Genomic DNA, 27,910 nt, shown 5'->3' on the forward strand with positions numbered 1-27,910 from the left:
ATTTCCTAAGGAAACTCCTAATTCTATGAGGCATTTCATAAACGTCTCATAAAAATGGATCGAGTAAAATATTGAAGGCAAATCAATAAGATCCGAGTCTCTTCTTTGATAAACTAGCTCTTTTTCCTAAACGTGATCCCTGTTGAAGCAAAGAGTTTGCGAAAGGGCTTTAATGGTTGAAGGCAGAAAGCAACTTAAAATGACAGCTATTGAATTCAAAATCATTTGATTCGAAAATGAGATATCGTTGCCAGCAAAATCTTCAAAACAACTGGATATATAGTGATCAACAATAAAACATTTTTACAAATTAATCAAAAACAATTGCCCTGACACACATTTTAGCTTAGCTTAGCTTGATCAAGGAGGTACTCACATCCACTCAATTGCTCTGATACACATTTTGTGGGTAAATGTTTTCAAAGCATGGACATCCACAGAGAACAGACGTACAAGCTAGCCCACGAAACTTGTGTAAAATTTCCAACGATCGTTTTGAGCCAATTTTGGATTTTTGACTGGGCTTCCAGATGTCTCCAAACATACCAAAGAGAACTGTCAAAACCAGAAAAAAAACAAAATTTTGGTCAGTTTTGAACAGGTCGGATGAACTGTTTGTCATGTTTCAAGGTAATTGCTGTTAATTTTTCGTAACACTTTCGCTCGGTTGCATAATGAAATGAAATCTTAAAAGTTAATCGATAGTTCCTTCAAGCTAGATACTTGAAAGTAACCCGCTTTGAGATGTCTAGAATCAGTTCTTATGGATAAGACTGATCCATAATAATGTTCCTAATTGACTGAATATAGCCGATTCAAGAAGTGCAAACATTTATTGTTAAACTGTTAGTTATGCGGCAAACTGTTAGTTATGCGGAACAGCAGTGCAAAAATAAACGAATGAATTACTTTACTTATTTATTTTATCGATTAGTGTAAATTTTTATTTTATTTTTAAATTTACGTATCTTTTCGGGTTACTCTGGGAGACATCTGAAGATGGATGAAAATAACCCGGAACGTTACGTAAATTTAAAAAAAATGTTTCACTCACCGAAAAAAGTGTATTGTATAAGTATAAATCGTACAAAATAAAGGAAGTGAAATTCTGTCCAGTCAAAAGTAACTGTTATTGCATTTATCTAGCAATAAATTGAACCCGTCTTAGTTCATATACAATTACGCCTTTTCGAAAATTGAGCACTTGAAAATTAGATTTATGATTTTTGAACGGCGCAATAGATGGCACTGTTCCAAGTCAAGTTTCAACGTATTTTTAGATGTCAGCATTTGAAATTTATCACACTTTTTTTTTAATTTTTTTGTTTGAGCTTGTACGTCTGTTCTCTGTGGGACATCCCAAGTAACACAGATTAAGCTAATTGTTTTTTTTTTAGTTTTATTATGGTTGTATGAAAACTTTACCATGGCATCCAATTTTTAAAACGGTTTTATTGTAACAATTAATCGTGTATTTTAAAAGAGTCTAGAAAATTTTGCTGAAACTTGAATAAAACGCTATCTTAAGAGTGTTGTAAAGAAGTTGCAAAAGTAATGCTAAAACTTCTATAAAACACATACTTTCCTGTTTTTATTAGGGCTTTGAATCTGTTTTAATGGAGTACTAAATGCGCTTTTGAAACTAGCGTTCAAGCCAAGTTACAAAATTGTTTTATTGGAACAGTGGATGTGACTGTTGTTTCAATTATTTCAGCTAGATATACCAATCATCAAAGTGTAGTTGATATTTTTGCAATTAACTATAAATATAATAGATTCAACTACAAACTGCTGATTGACCTTAGGCAATCAACTACAAACATAATAGATTCAACTGTATTGGTATAATTGATTCAACTGTAAATATGATCGATTTAACTTCTATTGTATGATTGATTTTAATCATTCAACTATAAATATGATAGATTCAACGACAAACTGTTTATTGACCTTACGCCTTAAACTACAAATACAAATTCAACTGTAATGGTAGATTTGATTCAACTGTAATTAGTTCCCTCTTTTAGGTTGATTTACGCTAGCCTGGGCAAGACATAATGAAAAGCGGTGGTTGGGGGATGTTCTGGTTGTGCAGCAGGCTAAATCGGAAGCGGTCAGTCCTAGCCATCCGACTACCAATCGATCTTTCGGCAAATGGATTATGGGATGCCTCTGCCTGGCACAATGTTCGGACCGTTGACTGCTCATATAAAAAGCCGCACACTTGCTCCAAAGAACAAGTTTTCTTCCGCCGGATGCTGACATTAAAAAAAATGTTTGTAAGTTTATCAGTATTGGAGAGGGTGGACTGTATCACGGTGGGTGGCATGAAAAACAACCACTGGCTGCCCTCTCCCCTTGTGGGATTGGGTCTTGACTTGACAACCCCTGTGGTTGCCAAACCAGTGGAGGCAGGTCGGTGGACAGGCTGCCTGGAATTCCAAACAAATCGGTGGTTGCCACAGTAGCTAAACTCTTTCGGATAGGCTCTGGTAAGAGCCGATTTGGGGTGTGGCAACAGAGAACCGGAAGCAAGGAACTGGAGCAGCAGCACGAAAGAAACACTTTCACTTAGCACTTCATATTGATTTATTTTTCTCTGTTCACTTTCTCTTACTTTATTTATTTACACTCCGGAACTTTCTCGAACACTCTGGATAAGCGATCACCGTTTCGCTCTCGCGACGCAATCGGCTCCGTCCGAGCACGACGACGATGATGCGAGCAGCTTATTCCTCTTTGCTGCTTTTCCTCTCTGGCTGGTTCTCTCTCGCTGCTCTCTCTCGGGATGCTCTCCTGTTGGCGGTTGAAAATTAACTAAACTTGCGCGACCAGTTTAATGTTTTTTTTATTTCCAGTATTTTCAGTTTTATCTGCTAATTTTACATGTTAAGTGGTAAGCCAGAAAGGAACGTCAGCTTTATTTTATCGAGAAATACTAAACATTTGTATTAGTTTTATTTTTGGTTGTCAAAACAAATTTAAAATTTCTCTCTCGAAGAGTATTATAGTTTCAATTTAATTAATTTGATAACCTACCTAACTACTACTATGAATTCTTAAGACTAAACTAGCAGATCATTTATGATCTGATGACTGGATCTGGCGCATGACTCTCTAAATCTAGACAGGACTATTGATTTCCGTTCTCCCAACATCTGAAGACTAGCTAGTTGGTGGATTTCAGAGTTTCTAGTTCTTGGGGGACTGTTTAGAATCATTCGAAGGAAGTTATTCTGGATGATTTGTAGCCTAGAATGGTGGGTATTAGCGCATGTCTGTTTTTAAGGGTAAGGGAAGATTTTCTGTTAATAAGGGGATAAAGAGATCGTTTCATAATTGTGCATTTTGTAGATATTTTATCTATATGGGATCTGAATAGCAATTTGCTGTCAAGGGTTAGACTAAGGTAAACTACTTCACTCGACCATTCAATGGGAGTGTTCGCAAGATGAAATTTTAGATTACCAGGTGGAACAAGCCGAGGTGATTTTGAGTGTGCAAATAGGATAGTTTGCGTTTTGGCCGCGTTGATACAAATCTTCCAGCTGTTATAGTATTCGGATAGAAAATCTAGGCCTTTTTGTAGTTTTCGTGTCAGAGCTCGAATCACTCGACCCGTATAGATGATGGCTGTATCATCTGCAAACATATACTGTATTTGTTTTCTCCACTCGTGGAGTGTTCCACCGTACCCGATAAAAACAAACACAAATCCTCGCCAGTGTATTGCTACCTCGCTCACTCACACGCTCTCTCGCAACACTGGCAAAATTATCGGTGGGCCACCGTCCGTAAGCAGAACTCCGACAGGTCAAAACCAGTGCAACACCGTCCGAATAAACAAACAGTTTGACAGCACCTAGTGGTGCACCAGTGCAACACTAGTGCAACACTCGGCATAAACAAATACGGTAATAGATATTATGCCATCACCCGGAAGGGGAGGAACGTCTGAGGTGTAGATATTAAAGAGGATAGGCCCTAGGAGGCTTCCTTGTGGAACTCCAGCATCTACGATGAATGTTTCAGATTGAGAGCCGCTCAAGAAGACCTGAAACTTTCTATCCGCAAGTTAGTTTTTAATTATTTTCACGATGTAGATGGGGAAGTTGGATCGATGCAGCTTATATACAAGACCATCATGCCAAACATTATCGAACGCCTTTTCGATATCCAGAAAGGCCATGGCAGATGTTTTTGAAACGGACTTGTTCCGCCTTAAGATGTTAGTAACCCTAAGCAATTGATGGACTGTGGAATAACCTCTTCTAAATCCGAACTGTTCTGGGAGAAATATGTTATTCTGGTTTGAGAACTCAAGTATACGGTTAAGAATCAGCTTTTCAAATAACTTCGAGATGGAGGACAGTAAACTGATGGGTCGATAGCTTTTAGCGCTTGTGGGGTGTTTGCCGGGCTTATGGATTGGTATAATTTTTGCTAGCTTCCAACGATATGGGAAATAACCAAGCTCAAGGCATTTGTTGAAGACCATACTTAGGTGAGCAAAGAATGTCGTACTCAAATTTTTCAACTCTAGGTTGAAAACACCATCAAAACCAGGGGCTTTCATATTTTTTGTTACTTTGATTGAAGCTATCACCTCATCAGCAGTTACTCTTGATTCTACAGGGATTTCTACGGGGGTATCAGCGATGCTAGACATTACCATTTGAACGGCAGACTCGTGCGGACTGATTATGGCACGGCCTAAATTGTGGGAAGCTACGAAATGTTGGCCAAGAGCGTTGGCTTTTTCGACAGGGGTTAGTAAAATCGTAGGGTTTTGATTGGGAGAGGAAAGAGGAGGAATAGGTCTAGGTTTGTTTTATAAAATCTTAGTCATCTTCCAAAATGGTTTGCTGTAATCTGGGAGAGAGCGAAGGTGGTTTGCAAAATCTCGATTTCGTTGATTCATGATTCTGACTTGAATAATTTTTTTGAGACGGTTCATGCTAGTCTTCAGATGAGGGAGACCAGAACGTTGATATTGACGACGATAGATATTACGGAGCCGGATAAGATATTTAGTAGACCTGTCTAAATTTAAAGAGTTACTCACCAATCTGGAGGCTGGCACATGTTGATTCCGGGCTGCAGATATCGCTTCGTCGATTTCTTGTAGGCACTGGTCGATGTCTTCAGATGATTGCGGCTGGGTGTGGTAGTTTATGTAGGAGTCAACGCACAGTTGAAATTGGACCCAATCAGTACGATGATAATTCCGTCGCAGGATTTGATGTCGGTTCACGAGGGAGCCCACTCTCGCCACCACTGGGTAGTGGTCAGAGCTTAGGTCTTGGATGGTCATAGGATTGAAAATGTTCCCCATGTTGGTGATGAAGATGTCGATGGTTGAGTGGATTCCGGAGCGACTCAATCGGGTGGGAGAATCAGGACTCAGGATTATGTTATGACCTTCCTCAAGAACTTGTTGGACGATGGTTCCGTTACTATTCCGCCGAGTATTGCCCCAGGATTGGTGCTTTGCGTTGAGGTCACCAGCAATAATGTATTGCCCACGTCGTCGAGTTAGTTTCATGATGTCTTGGCGAAATGCTGCAGCCGATCCGTCGTGAATGGTTGATTGCTTGGGGCAATAAGCTGCGATGATGGTGATTGGACCGACCGCAGTGTCGATTTCAACTCCTATCGCTTCGATGATTCCAAGCCCAAAACAGGGCAACAGCCGACAGTTAATGTTGCACCGCAAAATGATGGCAACACCTCCGCCCCCCGATTGGTTGCGATCCATCCTGGCAATGCGGAAACCAGGGATGTAGAGATTCACATCAGGTTTGAGGTGAGTTTCTGTGATGGCAGCGATGTCTATTTTTTGGTTTTCAAGGAAATCGGCGAGCTCTAGGGTTTTGTTCTTGATTGAACAAGCATTCCAATTGAGGATGTTGATGCTTTCTTCAGGGCCCATATTGACTCATAAAGTTTAGCAACTCTCTAGTTGCGGCTTGGATTTGCTGTTCCTTAGATCGGCATTGGCTGAGTCCTTTGTACATTGCTTGGACAAATTCCATCATCTGGTCTGGAGAAAAAAGAGTGTCATCAGCAGAGGAAAAGGTCAAGGAGCCTGAGTTTCCCCAGGTTGACGGGGGAACGTGAGGCGCTGATGGTTCTGCGGCAGCGTTGGTAATTCGATGTTGTGCGGAGAAGGTTGATTGTAGGTTTTTTCTAGATTGGTTCAGCTGGAGGGGTGGTAGATTCGGAACGTTGTACCGAAGAGGAGGGAAATTTTCCTCTGTGTTTGGCGGGGGAGAATTTTGACGACGATTGTGACTATTCTGATTCCTGGTGGACGCTTTTCTCCTGATTTCAATAAATTCAGCTCTTTTGGGACAGGCCCGGTTGAATCCTTCGTGATTAGCCCCACAGTTGGCGCACTTCGGTTCTGATGTTTCGATCATTTGTTCGCAGCTCGATGTTTCATGCGCACCGGCACATCTGCCGCAGCGAGGATTCATGTGGCAGTTCCGCGTCCCGTGTTTTTTTTTTTTTTTTTTTTTTTTTTTTTTTTAAGGAATTTAACAGCAAGCTGTCATTCTTCCCAAAACTCCGCGTCCCGTGACCGAAGGAAAGGCATTTTATACATTGCGTGACGTCGCGTTTCTTAGGGTGGTAAGACTCCCACTCAACAATAATGTTGAAGAGAGCTCGCACTTTGCGGAGGTCGCTCATTCTAATGGAACCTTTCTCAAGATGGGCCAAATACAGCAGGTCTCGATGATTTTTTGTTTCAGCACGTTTCATGGGGAACACTTTGATCGGCTTGAGGTTTAGGTGTTTCAGCTTTTTTTTTTTTTTTAAGTCGCGAATGCCATAAAGATGGTAAAACGACTATAATCGAAACAAACAAACAAACAACCTGTTTTGAAAGGATTACCACTCAAAATTTTGAAAAACGGGCTCTCAAAATGATATAAATTAACACAGCAAAATTCATCTGAGAAATAAAACATTTTTGTTGTATCGGCATTCAAATTTCAAAAGAACCGCAAATCAGTCCACATCGTTAATCGCAAAATTCTCATATAGGGTTCGAATAAAAGCACAATAAACGCTTTTTTTTTATTCGATAAGAATAAATGTATAAGCTAGCTATGTATTGCTTTCACCACAAAAAAAAACGTCATAAATTGACTTAAAACAGTGCCATCTATTGCGCCGTTCAAAAATTACAAATCATCTTTCAAGTGCCCAGTTTTCGAAAAGGCGTAATTGTTTATGAACTCACAAAAAATCAATCCAATGTCTGAGTAAAATGAGCGACTTCAATTTATTGCTAGGTAAATGCAATCAGAGTTATTTTTAACTGGGCTAAATTTCACATTCTTTATTTTTGCACAACTACGACAGTCAAATTAACTAACAGCTTTGGTGAGCTAGAAGTTGGTCACTTTTTAGTAGCTTTGTCACTTTTTTCAGACTGATCACTCAGATGTCACTAGTTTTTTTTGTTTCGATTGTGGAAAACACGATCGAAATTGGATAAATGACTCAGATCCAGTAAGGAAGTTGGTTGTTTTGCCTTGAATCATGCCTAAAACTTGATCATTTTCTGGTTGGAAAAATTTAATTTAAACAAAAATGTTCATCCGCAAACCTAGTGTTGCATTTGGAGGACAATGCCAGTCATTAGAATGCTTGTTAATCTCGGTCTGGCATAGAATATTTTACCGATAATTTCACCTCCAAGGAAGTTCATTATCGGAGTAGAGTCTGAATTGTAGGTGTACAAGTTGATGAACCTAGGTTTTAACTGGGGCCGCCGTTGAGTTACCACGTGTACAAAAAAGTGAGATTTTTTACCCCTTCCTCCACTCCGTGGACAAGGGTGGACATTTGGATAACCCCTCTCACCCCTGTCCACTGTTTTTTTTATGTTTGCACTTGAAATAGCACTTGAAGACGATCTTTGATTTTTTTTTTCGACTAATCTCCATTTGAGATAAACTTTTGACACCAACATAATTAACAATACAATATTATAAACTTTTGTCATCTCATTTTCTCCGAAGTAAAATTTTGAGTGTGGTTCCATGATTTTTTCTTTGAACTCGGTTTTGTGATTTCACATCACACTGAAGTTCAATAAGATCAAAGTATTGAAAATATGTGTTTTTCAATTTAAATTTCGATCGTTCTTTCGGTAATGCTTGTTGCTCGTTACTTTACCAATTTACTACAATTCATAAAGGCTTTTTACTTTTTAAAACTGTAACACAAAGAAAGTGAGTTTTGGCAATATGAACATGGGAAAACAATGGTTAAATAATTTTCAATCCACCTGTACGCAAATTGCAGCCTCAATTATCCTCTTCGATGAAAACGAATCTCAAAAGCTGATCTGATACGGGGCGGGAGGCTTTTCGCGAAGACGTCAAACATAATTCTTCGCTGTTTTAATTACGGCGTGCGACCGCTTACTTATGGTGATGCTGATGCTGGAGGTGATGCAACATGCAACAACAGTCGACAACAAGGTGGAAACAACAAATGAATGAATGAAAAACGAAAAAAAAAACAGTGCAACCATTAGAAGAAAGGCAACTGATTGTTTCAACGCCGAGGCACGCTACCCCCGGGTTATTATTGTTTATTCCCATTCATGATGGAAGCGTGAAAGCGAAACTGTTTTTCAACTTCGCACCATTCATTCATGTTCTTCGCTCGGAGCAGCTAAACTTACGGCGGAGCGGATTGATTTTACCGCAGCACTCAGTTCCAGTAGCTACTTGAAATATCGTCACAAATAAAAATACATCAAAGATGAATTGTCAAAAAAAGTTGTCAGATTCAATATTTTTGAGTAAAAAAAAGCGGTAATGACTATGTATCTCAAAATTTCATATGAGTATTTTTTTTCTGGAAATTGAATCTTGTTTTTATTATTTTTAGACTTGGTATTATTTCAAGAACTGTGGCTGTCACTAGTGTTTGGAACAAATGGAAATGTTTGAGAAGGAGTGCAAAAATAAACAATCACTTAAGATGTCGTAAAATTTGAATAGCAGTGGAACGCCACTTATCTTCCAATTGGGGTCGAGATGGACTTAAGATAATCACATAGGTCGTATTCATTACAATTATGTCTCTGAATAAGGCATGAGTATTAGATAAGTTATTTGTTTCACAATGCGTTTGGACACTTTGCAAAAATGAAATTTTAAAATTAACTAAAGAATTAAAAACATTGTCATTTTTGTCATTTTTGTCATTTTTGTCATTTTTGTCATTTTTGTCATTTTTGTCATTTTTGTCATTTTTGTCATTTTTGTCATTTTTGTCATTTTTGTCATTTTTGTCATTTTTGTCATTTTTGTCATTTTTGTCATTTTTGTCATTTTTGTCATTTTTGTCATTTTTGTCATTTTTGTCATTTTTGTCATTTTTGTCATTTTTGTCATTTTTGTCATTTTTGTCATTTTTGTCATTTTTGTCATTTTTGTCATTTTTGTCATTTTTGTCATTTTTGTCATTTTTGTCATTTTTGTCATTTTTGTCATTTTTTGTCATTTTTGTCATTTTTGTCATTTTTGTCATTTTTGTCATTTTTGTCATTTTTGTCATTTTTGACATTTTTGTCATTTTTGTCATTTTTGTCATTTTTGTCATTTTTGTCATTTTTGTCATTTTTGTCATTTTTGTCATTTTTGTCATTTTTGTCATTTTTGTCATTTTTGTCATTTTTGTCATTTTTGTCATTTTTGTCATTTTTGTCATTTTTGTCATTTTTGTCATTTTTGTCATTTTTGTCATTTTTGTCATTTTTGTCATTTTTGTCATTTTTGTCATTTTTGTCATTTTTGTCATTTTTGTCATTTTTGTCATTTTTGTCATTTTTGTCATTTTTTGTCATTTTTGTCATTTATGTCACTTTTGTCATTTTTGTCATTTTTGTCATTTTTGTCATTTTTGTCATTTTTGTCATTTTTGTTATTTTTGTCATTTTTGTCATTTTTGTCATTTTTGTCATTTTTGTCATTTTTGTCATTTTTGTCATTTTTGTCATTTTTGTCATTTTTGTCATTTTTGTCATTTTTGTCATTTTTGTCATTTTTGTCATTTTTGTCATTTTTATCATTTTTGTCATTTTTGTCATTTTTGTCATTTTTGTCATTTTTGTCATTTTTGTCATTTTTGTCATTTTTGTCATTTTTGTCATTTTTGTAATTTTTGTAATTTTTGTAATTTTTGTAATTTTTGTCATTTTTGTCATTTTTGTCATTTTTGTCATTTTTGTCATTTTTGTCATTTTTGTCATTTTTGTCATTTTTGTCATTTTTGTCATTTTTGTCATTTTTGTCATTTTTGTCATTTTTGTCATTTTTGTCATTTTTGTCATTTTTGTCATTTTTGTCATTTTTGTCATTTTTGTCATTTTTGTCATTTTTGTCATTTTTGTCATTTTTGTCATTTTTGTCATTTTTGTCATTTTTGTCATTTTTGTCATTTTTGTCATTTTTGTCATTTTTGTCATTTTTGTCATTTTTGTCATTTTTGTCATTTTTGTCATTTTTGTCATTTTTGTCATTTTTGTCATTTTTGTCATTTTTGTCATTTTTGTCATTTTTTGTCATTTTTGTCATTTTTGTCATTTTTGTCATTTTTGTCATTTTTGTCATTTTTGTCATTTTTGTCATTTTTTGTCATTTTTGTCATTTTTGTCATTTTTGTCATTTTTGTCATTTTTGTCATTTTTGTCATTTTTGTCATTTTTGTCATTTTTGTCATTTTTGTCATTTTTGTCATTTTTGTCATTTTTGTCATTTTTGTCATTTTTGTCATTTTTGTCATTTTTGTCATTTTTGTCATTTTTGTCATTTTTGTCATTTTTGTCATTTTTGTCATTTTTGTCATTTTTGTCATTTTTTGTCATTTTTGTCATTTTTGTCATTTTTGTCATTTTTGTCATTTTTGTCATTTTTGTCATTTTTGTCATTTTTGTCATTTTTGTCATTTTTGTCATTTTTGTCATGTTTGTGATTTTTGTCATTTTTGTCATTTTTGTCATTTTTGTCATTTTTGTCATTTTTGTCATTTTTGTCATTTTTGTCATTTTTGTCATTTTTGTCATTTTTGTCATTTTTGTCATTTTTGTCATTTTTGTCATTTTTGTCATTTTTGTCATTTTTGTCATTTTTGTCATTTTTGTCATTTTTGTCATTTTTGTCATTTTTGTCATTTTTGTCATTTTTGTCATTTTTGTCATTTTTGTCATTTTTGTCATTTTTGTCATTTTTGTCATTTTTGTCATTTTTGTCATTTTTGTCATTTTTGTCATTTTTGTCATTTTTGTCATTTTTGTCATTTTTGTCATTTTTGTCATTTTTGTCATTTTTGTCATTTTTGTCATTTTTGTCATTTTTGTCATTTTTGTCATTTTTGTCATTTTTGTCATTTTTGTAATTTTTGTAATTTTTGTTATTTTTGTCATGTTTGTACTTTTTGAAATTTTTGTCATTTTTGTAATTTTTGTATTTTTTTGTTATTTTTGTTATTTTTGTAATTTTTGTAATTTCTGTAATTTTTGTAATTTTTGTAATTTTTGTAATTTTTGTAATTTTTGTAATTTTTGTAATTTTTGTAATTTTTGTAATTTTTGTAATTTTTGTAATTTTTGTAATTTTTGTAATTTTTGTAATTTTTGTCATTTTTGTAATTTTTGTAATTTTTGTAATTTTTTTAAATTTTGTAATTTTTGTAATTTTGTAATTTTTGTAATTTTTGTAATTTTTTTAATTTTTGTAATTTTTGTTATTTTTGTAATTTTTGTAATTTTGGTAATTTTTGTAATTTTTGTAACTTTTGTAATTTTTGTAATTTTTGTCATTTTTGTAATTTTTGTAATTTTTGTAATTTTTGTAATTTTTGTCATTTTTGTAATTTTTGTAATTTTCGTAATTTTTGTTATTTTTGTAATATTTGTAATTTTTGTAATTTTTGTCATTTTTGTCATTTTTGTCATTTTTGTCATTTTTGTCATTTTTGTCATTTTTGTCATTTTTGTCATTTTTGTCATTTTTGTCATTTTTGTCATTTTTGTCATTTTTGTCATTTTTGTCATTTTTGTCATTTTTGTCATTTTTGTAATTTTTGTAATTTTTGTCAATTTTGTCATTTTTGTCATTTTTGTATTTTTTTTTTATTTTTATTAATTTTTGTAATTTCTGTCAATTTTTCAAATGTTTTTTTTTAATTTTTGTCATTTTTGTCATATTTTTCTTTTTTTGACATTTTTGACATTTTTGTCATTTTGGTGATTTTGTTTGAGTTACAAGGGTGGGGTTTTATTTACACAAATTTTTCAGTTGTTTAACTTCCAAAAAGTTGTATTTTTGAAATGTTAAATGCACAAAATTTTCAATACCCAAAGAGTCAAACCAGTCATTTCGACTGATTACGTTCATTCTAGTTTTAAGCTCCCAAAAAACCTCAAAATACTGATGCAAACATTATGCAACGATGCTGCTCTCCGATAGGGGGAAATGCGAAACAAAACCAGTCGCGATCTAACTTAGATTATTTAGTCAAAATATTGACGCGTGATAGAGAAAAAAAAAGCCGAAATGTCTGCAAACGTTCGGAATGTCCGAGTTGTCTCGGGGAGACAATAACTGGTTATGCTGTTTTTTTACACCCATTCATTTGCACTCGCGGAGTCGCGAGTTAATTTTTTGTTTGATTTTCGAGTGCCAACTACACACCACACAACATTTCGCGCGAGACCATAAGCCGGTCAAACGACCAATCTGGATTATGGTTACGATGTCGATGCCGCCGGTGGTGTTTTTTCATCTATGTTATTTTGGTTTTGCTGATGAAATTTAATATTCAGCAGCATTCCGCAAGTAATAAACACTCAGTCGTCCGTCTGCAGATTATGGAGCAGTATGTCACCGGGCAACTGGGCTATTGTCACTCACTGGTGCAGCTATTCGATTTTGTAACTTTGATACGTGAAGTGTGAAAATGAGCATTATTAATTTTTAAATAATTTAGTTATTCTTCAGATGCCCAGGTGTATTCTAATAGACGATGAAAAACATTGATCACTAGAAAGCTCTCAGGAAACAAATTTTGCCTTTCTAAGCGCATGAGATGCATAAGAGTGGAAATTAACTAAAATAAATCCAAGTTCGACAATGACAAATGACAAAAACGAATTGAAATTGCAAAAATGACTAAATTATAACAGGACTATTCTTTGTATCAGTGTTCCGAAAATCATTCATTTTCAATGAATGTTCCTGATTGCACTTCGCAACTGAACGTACAGCGATCGGGTTTTGTTATTGATTGCTACTGGACTTATCCGATCATCGATCGTTCTATTCATCGCTAAAATACAGATCACCTCGCACGATGTTTGCTGTCAAAACAGTGCAGCACTATCATCAAATTGGAATCTCACCATTGAGCGATGCATACGGCAAATCATGTTGGGCTAGGATCAGGAGTGAATGGTTCAGGCAGTGAGCGAGTGATACATATGTAACCGATCATTAGCAAATGTTGTTTGATTTTAAACATAGCCAATTAATAAATTTATTTGATTTTACAGCTTTTTTTACTACAGTAAGAATAAAATCAAACTGTAGTTGTGTTTGTGATGGAAAGATGGTCACTTCCGCCGTCTTTTCAATTTCTAATCAGCCAGGCGGATACTGAGTGAGTGACATTCAGAATGGATCACTCATCTCCGATATGCGATGTTTGCAAACCCGATGATTCTGAATGATGGGACTCGGTTGGCATTGCTGAGTAGAGCGCTGATCGAGATTGCATACCAGTCGGGCGAAGCAGTTGCGAGAGGCGCTTTCCCATGATACAATCAGAATGTATCCAACAGGAAACGCATCCTGAGTGTTTATTTTGATTGATTTTCGGAACATTGCTTTGTATCATTGAAATTTTTGTCATTTCATTCTTTTTCGTGATTTGAATAGCTATTGTCATTGTTGTGCAAAGGTTTCGAGTGAATTCTTAAATGTACACACAAAACTTTCGAGGCTCCACTTAGCAAAAATGAGCTGTTACTTTCCGTTAGCAAAATTTTTTTTTACTGTTGAGTTAGCACTTTCCCAAATTGTCATGACTTTTGCTCAATTTGAGTAAAAATAACCAATTTACTACCAATTTAGGCATTTGAAGTAGCATGGACTCAAACTTTTAGCCTGTGCTCAAACCACGTTCTTTATGTGCTCAAATTTTAGAAAGGCGACACAGGCGGGAACCTGTCAGATTATTCTTGTTTTTGTTTTGCAACGCGCGCGGGTAAAAAGATTTTTGTTCCGCTCCTCGGTTTTTCGTCGTTTAATTTGAATTTGAATTTGGTAAGTAATACATAAAATAGTGGTTAAAAGGTAAAAAAAAGAAATATTAAGCTTTCCAATCCTCAAATCGGCATCGACTAACCAGGTTTCCGAACTTTTCCAGGATCAACAGCAGCTCGTGTTAGGGAATGCTGCAGAAGTAGCCGCATTCTTCCTCCAGCGGAACGGTTACCGGTTCGGTAATCAGTGGAAAATCGCGGAATCCTAACGCTGCACATACCGGTACACGATAACCAGAAAGGAGGAGAAAAGTGTGAAGCGCAAAACCGAACCCGGAAGTAGCAGTAGTGGTTCCGCCGGGTGGTGTGGTTTACCTGTTGGTGGTCAGTGTTTCTTACTATCAGCTAGCAAAAAAAAAAATAGACTGTCTACCTATTATAGTTTTATTTCTATTCTATAAGATCCTAATATGAAATGCACTTAACTAAATTATTTCTGTTTTTCAGATTTCATTGGTGGAGATGTATAGTAAAAGCTTCAAGAACGCGATGATGGAATACACTTTTCGAAACTCGCGGAGTGATGCGAACAAAAATAAAAGAGAAGATAAAAAATCAAATCTCACTTTTTAATATTTGAAAACCTTTCCATTGAAAATAATTTAATTTTGGATTTTACTCAAATTCTAGCAAACGTTAGAAAAATAAATTTTGCTAAAATGTTAGCAAACAAAGGTTTTTGTTTGCTTGAAAATTAGTAAACATTCAGTCAGGACACATTTTGCGATTTTGCTAAAATTTTAGTAGAAAAAAATTGCTAAATTGATTGCTAACTTTCTAGCTGGTCAAATTTGAGCAAAATTTTGCTGATTTTCGGCCTCGAAAATTTTGTGTGTACGATATAATCCCGCCGAATTAGCTTAGTTTAGCTTGATTGACTACTCACATCCACCTTTAATCATTGAATCCGAAATGCCTCACCATTAGATTTGAAAAAAAATTTTAATCCTGGTTCTGTACATGTTGCTGACTTTTTAAATTGAATGTATTTTACGAATATATCTTGATTAATATCATTTTTATTAAAGCATTTCGAACACCATGATCGCAGGCGTGGCTCAGCAGAAATGATTCCACATCGCCAATGGTTGCTACTCCGTGATTGACCGAGGCCATCAGTTTTGTACAAAGGTCAAAACAATGGTACTTGGGATTAGTAGTTCATTCTCATTGTACAAAACTGATGCTCTCTCTTTGAACATCAATAACGGCGCCGGCCACGTCCTAGTATTCAATAGATAGTTGGGAAAAATTTAGAAAGGGATGAAAGATATAATTTCGCGCTTTATGACCGAGGTCACCTCTGCATCCTAGCAAATAATTTTTCTGGGAAGGGATGAAAGGATATGAGCAGGAAACACTTTTGACTAGTGTAAAGATCTAAATAAAATGTAATTTTTATTCTAAACTTAAATATTTATAATGGAAATGAATTGTGTTTCAGGTTATTTTCAACAAATAACCAAAAAAAAAATTGTACTGAACATCATCTTTCCCTGCTTGAAATCCTTATTTGTTTACATTATTAAATCAATTCTTTCTTTTTTATTACATTTGTTTTCAAATGATTTTTTATATTTTAAATTATTTTTTTACAAAACACGAAAATATTTTAAATCAATAATAATTTTTTTTTATAAATCATAATGCATAACATTTACCAATAAATCAATCTGATGTTTCCTATTTATGATAGATTTTTTCAAAGAAGTTCAAAAAAACCTTTACAGGCTAATATAATCAATACTTTGTTTTAACTTCATCAATCATGAAACAATTTTTTACTTTCCTTGTACCAATGCATTATTGTTTTATATTTAACAAAAGATAATTTGCTGAAGATGGAATCATTTCGATTGCTGCGGTATCATTCATCTCGATTTTGTAAATGGTAAAAAATTTCATAATTATAATTTAATTTAAATCTCACAATTCACAAATCTCTAATTCAACTAGAAACGCTTGAAATTGTGAATAATTTGATAAAATTAGCATTTCCAATCAATCTCGACCTATTATCCTGAGTAACTTTGAATAAAATGAATTGAGATGACTGGCTACAACCCATTTTTTGCAATCTCCGAAGCTTCCCAATACTACATTGTACTACTACATTGCACTCATCATAATTTGAGATCATTTCATGTGATAAAAATTGAATCAGTTCACTATCCATCATACATTGACGCTTAACAACTTTAAAAAAAAAAAAAAAAAAAAAAAAAAAAAAAAAAAAAAAAAAAAAAAAAAAAAAAAAAAAAAAAAAAAAAAAAAAAAAAAAAAACCTTACTTGTCGAATTAGAGGGCGAGAAAAATATGGTTTCAGTTATTTGGTTATTTCAACATAAATGCTCATAAAATTGATGAAAGAATACGTAGCCTTTCCAGCAACACTCAAAGCTAAAAAAAAAGTAACTTTCTCCATATGCCTTTTCTTGGGTTAACTTGTATACGAGATTCATGAAAAGGTTGGATCAGTCGGATGTGAAGCTTAACGATCTGAAATATTCCAAGACAGGTGCATAATATTAATGGAGAAAATAATCTAAATTACATATTTTTATAAATTAAATATCTATCAATCGTAAAACTGGAAATAAATTAAAAATAAATCCACTTAGCTTATGAGTATTGAACGATATAATCCCGCCGAATTTACGAAAAAAACGACTAAGTTTCAGAAGGTGGATTCCCTACCAAAATGGGTATTCCATGAAAACAATCATGTTGTTTTTATGCATTTTTGGGCATCGAAAAAAAAATGATTTTCCCGATTGAGGGTCAAGAAATCGAAACTTCGAACGTTTGAGGATAACCAACAAAATGTAGGTGTATATCAAGAGTGGCGCAGCAAAAAGGGTCATGTGAAATTTCGAAAACGGATCTTTTACATTTTGTAGATTGGCCGGCAAAACTGACTTGTCCAAAAATTCCAGCTCATTCGAACTTGATTAAAGAGTGCCCCAAAAGACTCAAAGCTACGATATTTGATCCCCAAAAATCTTATGGAAGACCCAAGGAAATCGACAAAATAGAAATTTTAATAATGATACCAAATAACTAACAAAAGCATTTAATCGTCGAGATCTTGAGATTTTTTCGGGGGTATTTTAGATCTGGGTATTTTTTCGGAAAATCGGCGGCTTTATATTGAATTGGCTTGTAAAATAAATTACAAATTGATCACATTTAAAAAAAAATAAAAAAGCAAGAAAAATCGATAATAATGACAAAATTACTCCGAGAAATAAACATAGGTAACCAAAAACTAAAAAAAATCACAAAAATGTCCAAAATGATAAAAAATATGTAGGATACGCAAATGCAAAATAAAATACACAAAAATGACAAAACTAATAAAAATGACAGAAATCACAAATATGACAAAAATGGCCAAAATGCAAAAAAAAATGATACAAATGTCCAAAATGTTAAAAAATAATAACATTGACAAAAATTTCAAAAATATATTTAAATAAAAAACAAAATTTACCTGAATGAATAAATGAACAGAATATAACAAATAATAACTGACAAAAATAACAAAAACATACTGAAGTCGCAAATGCAAGCACAAAAATATGAAAAATAATAGAGATGACAAAATTGACGAAATTTACAAAAATGACTAAATTGACAAAAAAATTGAAAACGATAAAAAAACAAAAACGGAAAAGATAACAAAAATTGCTGGAATGACCAAAATTACAAAATTGGCCAAAAATATAAAAATGACAAAAATCTTTAAATGTCGAAAATGCAAAAATGACTCAATTGAAAAAATGAGCTCACTGCAAACAATGATAAAAATGACTGAAATGAAAAAAAAATTTAAAAATCTAAAAAATGAAACAAAAAAGTCATTTTTGTTCATTTTTAAGTTTTTTTTATTTGTACCGATTTTTTTAAGAACTTTTCTAATTTTGACATTTTTTAATTGTCTCACGGAGTTCAAAATTCTCAGATTGCACGAAAACTATTCGTGTTTACTTTTCGATATAATAAACAGTAGTAGTTTTCGATTTTATCACTGTTCGATTTTATCAATACAGTAATGTTCCGATTTTGTCAGCCCCATCTTGAATTTAGGGCTGACAAAACAGGGTACCTGACAAAATCGGGAAAAAAATTTTCTTGAAAATAATTTCAATTTTGATTTGATCATTGTTCGTTTACTTGTTATTTAGATATTTTTTGTCAATACCGTGAGAAGGGGTGACATTGACCCTTTTCTTTATTTTTTACCCTTCTTAAAAAGAAGGGCTTCAGCTAAAATTCTTAAAAAGAAGGGTAAACATTAGGGTGTCCAAAAATTGCATAGTTTCTGGGAATCTGGGGGCTCACACTCCAAATGGTAGATAAGGATGTGGAAAACAAACTTTTGTATGGGGCTGACTAAAGAAAATCATGTTCAGAGGTTCCGCAAGGGCATTCTTTTAAAAAAATCCATTTTTTAAATATTTCATTTCAAATAAATTCTGGATCCAAAAATTTTTACAAAATTTATAAATTTTATATTTTTTCAATTTTGTTTGGATTCAATACTACACGTCAAAAATGAAAAATGAACCAAATTGGTATCAAAATTGAAAATAAGCAAGCTATTTTTAAGAAAAAAAAAATTTTGGTCCAAAAATTTTGTATTCAACTGACCAAAATGTGTACCTGACGTGAAATATTTTTGATACTAATGCCATCAAAAGATGCGGATTTTTGTGCGCTTAAGCTTTGCTGAACAAAGCATGATAATTGTATCATCGTGTAAAGAGCTATTCATGGTTCAAGCCTTAAAAAATCACAATTTAGGATATTTTTTAAACACACAATGAATACTCATTGCGTTTTACAGGACAATTTGCCACCAAAATACAATCTTTGAAGAGCCATAACTTTTTTGCTTTAAATCCAATCGAGTTGCAGTCTTCAGGTAAAATGTTAGTCTTAATTGAAATTTTAATAAAACCAACATAACTAAGCAATCGATTGGTAAAGAAAAAAAAAATCGATGATGAACCAGTTTTTATGCTTCTTCAGAACACAATGTCTCAGAATCCCTTTCACACTTGAGATCCAGTGCAACCCTTTTCCGTTGTCAGAATCAGCTAAATTTGGCATATAGCCTTCTGATGATTCTTGTAATCCATCCAAGTCATTTTTTGCAAGTGTTTTGATTTTAAATTAGGTATTTATTTAGACGAATTGGATAAATATCCTAAATTGTGATTTTTTAAGGATTAAACTATGAATAGCTCTTCACACGATGATACAATTATCATGCTTTGTTCAGCAAAGCTTAAGTGCACAAAAATCCGCATCTTTTGATGGCATTAGTATCAGAAATATTTCACGCCAGGTTCATATTTTGGTCAGTTGAATACAAAATTTTTGGACTAAAAATTTTTTTTTTCTTAAAAATAGCTTGCTTATTTTCAATTTTGATACCAATTTGGTTCATTTTTCATTTTTGACGTGTAGTATTCAATCCAAAGAAAATTAAAAAACATTAAAATTCAAAAATTTTGTAAAAATTTTTGGATCCAGAATTTATTTGAAATCAAATATTTAAAAAATTTACTTTTTTCAAAGATCGCTCTTGCGAAACCTCTAAACATGTTTTCTTTTAGTCGGCCCCATACAAAAGTTTTTTCTCCACATCTTTATCTACCATTTGGAGGGTGAGCCCTCAGATTCCCAGAAACTATGCAATTTTGGGACACCCTATTATACATACAAGTTTCAACCTCCTTCCATTCGTTGTCAATGAAAACTCTTATGAACCTTCAATCACCCCCAACCCTTAAAATACCAACACTTAAAATTCCAAGTGGGTCATGGGTGCTCCTCTACGTGGGCCAGGACAACCCCCAAAAAAACATACAATGTTAAATGACTGGGAATTTCAGTTTAAAAGCAGAAAATTTCAACTAAATTTAAAGGCTGACAAAATCGGGATAAAATGCTGACAAAATCGGGGATAGACAAAATCGGGGGTAGACAAAACCGGGAGCTGACAAAATCGGAACAATACTGTACTCGCCAAATTCACGCTCGATTTTATCACGGTTATTGTTTCGATTTAATCACGCTTTTTAAGAAATCATTCAGAAACCATTTCCAGGACCTTAATTTTCTTTCAAAAGCGTAGAGCGTATTTGTTCATGATATTTTTTTTTTGGTTCATGCTATGGTGTATAGGTATTCAATAATATGAAAATGCCATTGAACTGCTTACTTTAGCTGCATAGTGTTTAAAATCGTCATTTGGATTTTTAAAACATTTGTAATAACCGACAAAAGTATTGTAACGTCAGGCTAATGCTAGTGTTGTTATTTGTGCTTGGTTAGCCTCTAGAAAAGTAATTTTAAATATAAAAGATTTGGGTGAATTTAAGCATTTTTGAGAAGAGATAAGTGTCTCTGATTTCTGTTTTTAATTTGTTTATTTGAAAGGGTGCAGGGAGCAATTCTGATTGTTTAGCTTTTAGTATTGCCTGAATGGATAACTTTGGATGATCAAAATGAAATTGAATTTTTTTAAATAATTTTTTTATTTTGGTTTGAAGATTAAAATATTGAAATTAGAAATTTGCAGAAGAAATTTGTTGATGCAGTTTTCTTTAAGTTCTTTTTCAAAATCGACATAAGAGAAAACGACTGTTGAATTTCCTTAAAAACTGAATAATTCAATTTAATTAGATGTAGACTATCAAATATTCTACATGGTTTTATTTTAAGAAAAAATCTTAAAATTGCTATAGAGAAGAATAATTTGAACTGAAATCGATCCTTTGTGTTCAGTAAACTTTGAGAATTACATCTTATGATCAAAACTGATTGATACAAAACGATTCCATTACAGAAAACATTATAAATTATTGATTAAAGACAATAAGATACTTTTTTCACTTTAATTTTTAGTTTCGCCAAATTCACGGTTTCGCCACATACACGGTGAATTTTTATTTGACCATGATAAAATCGAAAAACTACTGTAGAACCACTAACTAATGTTGGGGAGTTAAATTCTGAATTTTCTTTCCAATTATTAAAAAGAAAGTTTCAATAACGCATTCATTGATAGTGTTCACATAAACCAGATTGATATTTTACTGAACTAATCAAAATCATTTGAACAATTTTCGAAAATTATACCATTTTTAGATCGTTTAATGTAAGTAGCATTTGTTGTCTTAAAAATATGAATTTGGGTCTGATGCACATGAAATTAGGGTATGACACTTAGATGACGTTTAAAAATAGAAACTGGGACACTTAACATCAATTTTTTTTTATTCATCACGCCTGCTTAGGTAGTTAATTTTGATTCATGTTTTCGACCGAGATAGGTCGAAAACATTCTGTTGGTACAAATGTACTTAACTGAAGATGTATTTTAAGAAAAACAAAAAATCCGATGGAAAAGAACAGACACATGAACTGAACAAGAGCTTTCCTTTAAAAATAGATTAGATAGGACTGACGTGATTGAAAGCCGTGTACAGGGAACTTCTCGATTTTTTCAAACGTAATTGAAAGATATCAGTTAAAAAAACGGGACATATGTAAACTTAGAAATCAACATTTTTGAATATTTTAATTTAAAAAGAGAACTGAAAACGCTGAGAACTAACTTAGTGATGCAACGAACGATAAATGACTTTTTTCGAAATTTTTCATATTTTTCTAAGGCATATGAAAGTTGAGCTATGGTAAAATCCGTCTGCACCTGCCTCGATGTATCTTAATTTCCATATTTACTTGAATGAAGGCATTGAAAGTTACATATTGGCTGACAAAGAGAATCAACTGCCCAATTCCCTTTAGTGAACTTTATGTACTCATTAATGAACTTGAAAGTTGCAAAAGTGATCAATATGTACGTTGTATGTGACTTGTTTTGTCCAATTCCCATGAGTGAACTATATGTGCTCATTAACGAACTTGAAAGCTGCAAAAGTGATTTATACGTACGTTATACGGGACTTAAGTCACATAAAGGGCACAAAAGTGCTCAAAACGAGATTTGGTAAGTCACAAAAAGTGCATTGATGTGCTTTCAAAATCAAATCACCACATCGAGTTTTAGTATCAGTTAGAACAACATCTAGGCGTGGTCTTGTGGTAGCGTGTTCGATTCTCACCACGAAGGTCTGGGTTCGATCCCCAAGCCGGGAAGTTTTTTTTCAATAAATAATTTGATAATTGAGTGACCATTCTGATGCGATATATGTAGGAAATGTAGAATAGAAGCAATTGAGCATCATGGCGGCACCATGTACACCATGATAATCAAGAGAAGGTGATATGAACAGAAGCCAAGGGTGCAGTTGAGATAGAGAGGGATTTTTTGCTTATTTTGCGATTTTTTGGAAGCTGAACTATACGGCCGCTGGAAGCTGAGTAGAAGATCATTAAGACTTGTTTTGGAACTTGAAAGTATCAATAACAACTTAAATTTTGAACTGCATAGAACGTACTTCTTATCAATGCTGGGGCTGAGTAAGCGTTTTTGTACCTGTTTTAGGGAACTATTGGTTGCTTGGATTGAGATTTAAGATTGACATTAAAAAGTAGAAACTATTTTTTTTTAGGTTTTGAGTGATGTTTACATGAAAAAATCCATAAAATGCAATAAATGCGTAAACCCGTCTCGGCCTGAACAGATTATTACTTTTCAATCTCTTACTCTTTTTTAAATCTGTTTTCCAATCAAATGTTATTTAACAGATAAAATCATTAAGTTTAAATCTTGAAATATATAACTTAATTTTAAATTGGAACGCTGATCAATGTTCAGATTTTTTTTAAATCAGAACATCCAAATGCTCCAATGGTAACTTTTTTTTAAAGATATGGGTTAAACAATAGGAACATACGTCCCTCAGGACAAAAAAGAAGAAAAAAATCTTAGATTTAGTCGAATAACATAAAAATCTATGCATATTCTAATCCTTTCAAAATCAATCGTATCCTTGATTCATTAAGTTAAGCAGTTTATCTTGCATTTTTCGCATCAATAAATAAATAAAGTATTTTACAGTATACAAAATAGCCAGGTTTCGTGCCAGATTTGCATAAATTGCAATATTCAATAAACAGCAATAAATGAGAAACTTTTGATTTCGATTTGAACCTTAATTTAAACTCGAGCAAAGCGGAGAAAATCAACCAAATGATGTTCAATAAATGTAACGAAAATATTATCAACAAATAGTTATTCATATAACAAGTTGCAAGATTTAGATTTTTTCAGCACGAGTGGTACATTTATAAAAAGTGGCTTGCCAAGTGTAATAATTACGTCGAGTGCTGGAAAATCGAGTTTTGATAAAAGTTCCTGATACATGATGCCAATGACTGAAAATTTCAAATCAAGTAGGCCTTGGAATGTACATTTGCAAGCAAAAACCAGTGTCGAAAAGTTGACTTTTTTGCATTAAATTGTATAGGAATCTTTTTTTTTTTTTTTTTTTATTCAAATAATGTTTATTAGGCCATTTACTTTTTAGACAAAGTTTTAGTAGGCCGAGGGTCAGTGGTTTTCTTAAGACTAGGGGGTGGTTGGAAGGGGTAAGGAGAGGGAAGAGGGCGAGTGGTAGGAATTGGAGATTTTAAAATCAATTGTTCCCTCGATCGGGAACTGGGAGATCCATTGGTTTTGCTGCGATCATCTGCCTCATCCGACGATTGCGCTGGTGAGGGTTGAGGGGTAATTTTTTCCGAGGGGGAGATGCTGGTTTGAGCAGCGATGCCACACATACCGATTTTCCGGTATTTATACCGATTTTTGAGCAAAATTTTGACCAAGAATCGGTATATACCGATTACCGATTTTTGGCAAAACATACCGATTTCATACCGATTTTTAAGATTTTAACTCAAACACATCATTTCACTTCCACATTCCCACTTAATTCAAGCTGACCTCGTAAAGGTCCTGTAGAAAGGAGACAAAGTGCGGTAGCTGTCGTGGCGTAATTTGATCTGTACAACTTTGAAAGTATCCTGCAAAGATCTCCACTGCTGACTCTCATGATTCGTTCAGTTATTATTATTATTAATTTTATTTCTGACTTTTTTAACACTTATGTTGTGTTCATTCGAGTCTAGAATTCGTTAAGTTGTTCGCGCTGTTTTGTTCCTATGTTCTGTTAAATGATGCACTATTATGGTGCTCAACCTCAAAGCCAATGGACTTAGCTCAAAGCTGATATTTGACCTTCTGCAACTGCCAGTAGAAGTGGTAGAAGTTTCTAAAGATCAATCTCAAATGACAATGCTCTTGTCTCCTGAGATGCTAAATCTTCATGGGAAAATATACACCGTTTGAATATAATCCTTGTTCAACTTGTCGCCAGATGTGGTATGTCAAGATTTGATGTGCAATCAGATACACGGTTTGTCATATCATCGCTATAATCTTCAATCCTTCTCCATTTTGTTAGCCAAATAAATGATATCACATGTATGCAGAGATCTCCAGGCCACGCCAGACAAAAGGGTATTTTCAGTTTTAGAAAAAATATGTGTTTTAAAATCTTTTTTGGAGGAACACCTTCTTGTAGAACACGTTTCTCATTTATTTTCGCGTATATACTACTTGAGTTTTCATATGACTATTGCGTGATTTTTCTAAAAATAAAATTAGTTTTCCATTGGCTGAAAAAAAATTTAAGCAACAACTCTCTCAACTTTCTGCAATCATTTCTTTTTTTAATCGCTAGAACTCATATTAAATTAAAAAATATTAAAAGCTTTGAAAGCTGAAATGGCCAGTTTGGCAGAAAAACCATCAACCAAACGAAGAACATCAACTTGGGCCCATATTTACCTCGAACGTCAAAAAAACCATTGGATTTGTAAGTGCTTACTAAATTAAAATATCCTTTAGGTTGACCTGGTTCGAATTTATCAAATAGCTAAACATCAATTTGAAGTATTTCTTTATTAATTGAGACAATACTTGGATTTGTAGATAACTAATTACTTATTTATTACTTTGGAGAGAACAGTTCAGTAACGTGTTGATAGCACGTGGGTCGACGAAGTATGACCAATTTTCACTTGTTGATTTGGTATCCACGGTAGCATAAGTCGATGCCTCCTGTGGTAACACAATTAAAGTATCTAGTTTTTACTTAATTCAATGCCTAAACCACGTCAGACCCATGTAACTTATCGAAAATTCTTTCTATACTCTATACTATATTCTCAGTGCTGCTCTCTTCTGAGAAGGGGTATCATAACAGGCGACTAAAATAGCTTGTACACCCTCCATGGGAGTCAATGGTTTGAGTATTCAACAACTTCAACGTCAAATAACATACAAAATTATCAAAGCAACCGTTGTTCGTATTCGCACTGTTGGTATCAATTTCAACATACTTGTTTTTATGAACAAAAAGATTCCCAATTGAGCATTCAATAGATGATTTTCTTCTCGAACAGAGTAAAATTAGAAAAGCAGAGTTTCGGTTTAATTCCAATTCAAATCAATTTTTTTCCGAATGGCAATATATGATTAATAATTCGTCCAAAAGGTCAACCAAAATATATTTTCACCATTTAAAGCATTATAGATGGCTCTGAAGTACTCACTTCCAACAGATATACTTTTAAAGCATATTTATTTTACCAAGACACACATTGGTTACCATGGCTAGATGCATGAATCTTGTTGCCCCAACTCTTAAGGTGGCGTTGCGAACATCGAAAGTCCGTATAGAAGAATTAATGTTCGCGGCAAAGCCCACTTCTTTATCTTGAAGTGACGGTATCTTTGCCACGTGTAACCTGAAGGTGCTCGCCATGCCCTTATTTTTCTTGGCCAAAGGTAACTTTTAAACTAAATTTAGATTAAATTATGAGTACTGGAAAGAAATACTAAATTCGGAATCTCTGCTGCTTTACATTTGTGATTTTTGCTTTTCGTCAGCAAAAGCAGATAGGTTAAAATAAAAAAAAAATGTGTAAGTCGTAACAAACATAAAGTTCTGTTAAAATTTCAAAACCGTCTTTTTTTATGTACCTAGAACCAAGTTACGGAAAAAATGGAATAATATATGCTAAAACACACTTAGTCAGTTAGTTTAAAACTAAAAATGAACATTCCTAGAGTTCTTAAACTTGCTTTTATTACAAGCTTCCAGTTAAAGAAAAAAAAGGTTAGGAAGTTGGAAATGTAAGCATTTTTGAATATCCGCCTCAAATACCGATATTCATACCGATTTTTTGGATTTCCATACCGATAAAAGATTTTTTTGGGTTGCAAAATACCGATAAAAATGTGGCATCACTGGGTTTGAGGTTTGCAGTTTGTTGATTTGTTCGCTTCTGTTGAGTTGGCTGCTGTTGTTTTTTGTCGTCGTTCGTTTTCGGCTCGGCTTTTGCATTGTCTATTGTTTTCGGTTGGTGCTCGTCCGTCGTTTTCACTACGTTGGCGAATGTTGGTTGTTTACTGTTGGTTGGCTTGATCATTTTTCGGGCGACTGCAATCGGGATGTATTGCTCGGTGCTTATTTTGATTGCTGCTGTTTCAGTTAACCAGGTTGGGCATGATCGATTGATGGGTGAGTGTCCTTCCATTTCGCAGTTTCCACAGTACGGGTGATTTTTGCAGTTCTCACTGTTATGTTCTATTGAGTTGCACTTACTGCACGAAAGGGGGCTGGTACATTTCTTCTTCGTATGTCCATATTTCAAGCAATTCCTACACAGTAGCGGCAGCGGATAATAAAGGCGAGCTCGCACTCGAAGAAATCCAAAGTGGATAAACTCCGGTATTACGGTACTGCTGATAGTAAGTATCAGCGTGGATGTACCAACAATACCAGCGGGAGTTTTCTTGGTAATTCTTCGCACATCTATTACTTTTTGCGGAGACAATTCATCCAATAACTCTTTTTCTTCCATCCCTTCGGCTTCGTGGCAAGTAACGACACACTTTCGTATATTAAGACTTGGATGGCGTCCGATAACAATAGGTGTACCATCGGTCAGACAAGTTAGCTTTGCAAGTTCCCTGACTTGATCTTTACTTCTACACTTTAGAACGTACCATTCGTGTTTCTTCTCGAAGAACGCGCCATCAATTTTTCCTCCCGCTTTCTGTTCGACGGATCTCCCAATCAAAAATCGATTTTGAGGAAGTTTATGCCCATCTGCTGCTTTCAGTGTCAAATAGTACAATCGTCCATGCAGGTTCTGTGGATCCATCCATGTCGGTATTGTCCTATCCGGGGGTACACCCGGCGATGGACTCATCGCGCCTCTATCACTTTACAACTTTTCAGTTCAGAAAACAATAGCCTTTGTCTAGCGAGGACCGAACACAAAAAAAGGCGATCGGTCTCGTTCGAGGCTGAGAAGGAACTCCTGTATAGGAATCTGTAAGTGTTTTTCTCGAAGTTTGGCATACTTTTGGTTAAGTGGAAAAATCGCTATCGGACTCCAGCAGCTTTAAAAAAGGGTATTAAAAAAAGTTTGATTATTTAGGCCGGAACAAATTTGAAATCCTTCTTTTGTCACTTGGTGTTGTGGCAAAGGGGGGGGGGGGGGGGG

At 33.9% G+C, this 27,910-nt stretch overlaps 1 protein-coding gene across 4 annotated transcripts in view; it reads left to right on the forward strand.

Moving 5' to 3' along the window:
- LOC129745755 (chitin deacetylase 1) overlaps positions 1 to 27,910 on the forward strand; it is a 67,261-nt gene that overhangs the window by 20,482 nt on the left and 18,869 nt on the right. The gene's annotated exons all lie outside the window — the stretch shown is intronic.

The sequence above is a fragment of the Uranotaenia lowii genome, chromosome 2 (genome assembly GCF_029784155.1).
Source record: "Uranotaenia lowii strain MFRU-FL chromosome 2, ASM2978415v1, whole genome shotgun sequence".
Classification (NCBI taxonomy): domain Eukaryota; kingdom Metazoa; phylum Arthropoda; class Insecta; order Diptera; family Culicidae; genus Uranotaenia; species Uranotaenia lowii.